Genomic DNA, 2,902 nt, shown 5'->3' with positions numbered 1-2,902 from the left:
TCTCCAAATGGGGTAACGAAGAGTCGGACATGACTGAATGAAAACAAAACCGCTGCTTCTTACTTATTTCTTATTTCCTGATCAATCCTGAGATGGCTGTGTCCTGGCCTGGAGAACATATTGTGACTTCAAGAGGTTCAGTGGTCCTGGATCCTTTGGTTGCATCTGATTGGCAGCAAGGAGAGGCATCCTCAGCTACAACTCCAGCTCTCTTGGAGCAGATGAACACTAACAAAAGGATGACCCCCAAGCTGTGGCCCAGTTTGCTGGAAAATATCTACCATGAGGGAGGTAGTGCAGAAATGAGACAAAATTTAAAATAACTTTATAGCCGCCTCCCTCCCTATCTCTGCTAGTCTTCTTCCAGGAACCAAAGAGAAGCAGCAGCAATGACTTTATGTTATAATGAGGTCTAAGACAAAACCTCCCAGCAGAGTGTAAGAGTAATTAGCACTGCCACTTGTTTATTTAAATCTTTCTGTTGTAGAAGTAGGGTCAAAACTACTACATTACAGTTTTTTGTTTTTTGGGTTTTTTTGCAGGGCCATGGGGGTTAAGTGACTTGCCCAGGGTCACACAGCTAGTAAGTGTCAAGTGTCTGAGGCCAAATTTGAACTCAGGTCCTCCTGAATCCAGGGCCAGTGCTTTACCCACTGCACCACCTAGCTGCCCCCTACATTTTAACTTTATGCCTTAACTGGGAGGGAACACCTCCTCACTGATCAATTATAGGTGTTAGACTAAATGTAAAGTCTGTGAAAGCCACTGGATGAAGTGAAATGATGGCGGACATTAAATCTGTTCTGGTTGCTGAGGGTTTTTGTCATGATTTCTGGGTGCTATATAAATGTGGTGTAGCTTAATTTGGGGAATTCCAGAAAGTAGAATGAGCCCAGTGTTCTAGCCAAAGCCTCTGAGAAAGAACTGTCTGGGAGGGACAGGGGAAGGGGGAAGAGGAAGAAGAGGTCTCAGCTTTGGCTTTGGGTCTTCTTCTCCTTTTGAGCTTTGAAGTCTCGGAGGTTTTTGGACTTTCCATCTTCAAGTCAGCATCTCAGCATTGTCCCTCCAGGATAGCAGCAGCTCATAGCAGTGTCTGTTCCAGGAGCCAAGGACGGGCTGGATGAAGATCCAACGTGCCCAGGGGAACTTCTCAAAAACTCCAGTACAAAGAGGAAAGAACTTCCAGGGACCAGTGGCTGTGAATTATTCCTTTGTGCTTGAGCCCACTGGACTCTCCCACTCCCATTCTTGTGGGAGAGGATGTCATAGATTGTTTTGGGAAATATTTTATACCAACTTGTCTTACTTTATTACTTTTGGGATCCTTTTTTCCAAAAACTACTTAAAGCTCCCTGACACATTGATTCTCCACTGATGATCTTAGGGAGTTACTCTCACACCAGAAAGGGCTTGAGCCAATGTCATTAGAGGCAGCCTTGCCTCGATATCCAAGACCCATCTGTAAGAATGGGAGTTAGGATGAGGACTCTCAGACTTTATATGGGGTATTATGGGGTGTTTTTTTGCTTTTTTAGTGAGGCAATTGGGGTTAAGTGACTTGCCCAGGGTCACGCAGCTAGTAAGTGTTAAGTGTCTGAGGTCGGATTTGAACTCAGCTACTCCTGACTCCAGTGTCCACTGCGCCACTTAGCTGTCCCTGGGGTATTATGTTAATGTGAGCTTTTGAGTGTTTTTCAATAAACATTTCTTTTGTAGGAATCAAATACCTGAACTATATTGTACATTGAGTGCCTTCCTACCTCCTACTTTGGGGACACCCGAGACAAGAACCAAAACTTAAGCTGTGTCTGAGACAGATCTGAACTCAGGAAGAATTCCAGGCATGGGGAGGGGGTTGGGGTGCTGGTGGTAGATAGAAGTCAATGACAGTAATAGGGAGCCACTGGAGTTTATTGAAGAGAGTAGTGATATCTATGGCTTGTTCACATGATTTTGGCATAGTCCTATGAGAGGCTGGGGGCCGGGGAAGAGCTGGTTAGCATCTTTAATTCTCTTTTATCCTTCTTGATCCACAATATACTAAGCACGGAGGTGCTGGTATTGTCAATTAATTCACCCACACAAAACACGATAAGGCTCTGCAGCAAGCCTTGAAACAAATCAATTCAACTAGTTTCCTTTCGAAATGTTTCCTAGGTAGAAAATTACCTAGATCCTTAGCGATGCTAATGTTCCTTCTATTGAGGATTTACTTGCTCTAGATTTCAAAGGGAGAATGAAAATACAGACCAATTTTACTTTCATACAGAAAAGATCCAAAGAAAACAGAATATCAGTTACTTAGGAGGATTAAAAATAACCTGTGACTTCGACAATATCCCTCGCAAAGAAATCTATTTGGAGATTTTTCTGTGCACTAATCACATCTAGGAAGTTGGTGTACATTTTTCCCTTCTTGGGTTTCTTGGTGAGAGAAGGGAATGGTCTTGAATATGCAAATAAGCCTAATCTAATTAACTTTTATGACCATAGCTCCTTTGAGATAACCATCGAAGCCAATTAGATTCCATTAAAATTCAGTCATATCCCCAAGCTTCCATGAAACACCACTTGCCTCCCTGGAAGAAAAACAGTGAAAGTATGAAGAGCTGGTTATTAAACAGCAAAAAGAGTTAACTGGAGAATTCAAGGTTGAGAGATGCTGTGGCTTCTCCAGCAACTAGCCTGCTGGGACCAACAAGAGCAAGATGGTGCTACCAGATGCTAGTGCACATCCAGTCCCAGGCTGTAGGCTGTAAAAAAAAGAAAAATTAATGTGAAATAACTGTAAATTAGCCATGTAAGGGCTTTTATGGAATCAGCCATAAACTAAGGAGATGAGAGGTAATTGTAATAAATAGCCAGTTTGCTCTGTGGAAAAAGATTGGGCCCAGAGTCAGGA

Source organism: Dromiciops gliroides, chromosome 5 (genome assembly GCF_019393635.1).
Source record: "Dromiciops gliroides isolate mDroGli1 chromosome 5, mDroGli1.pri, whole genome shotgun sequence".
Taxonomy (NCBI): Eukaryota; Metazoa; Chordata; class Mammalia; order Microbiotheria; family Microbiotheriidae; genus Dromiciops; species Dromiciops gliroides.
The sequence above is the reverse complement of the archived record's forward strand: the minus strand, read 5'-3'. Positions refer to the sequence as shown.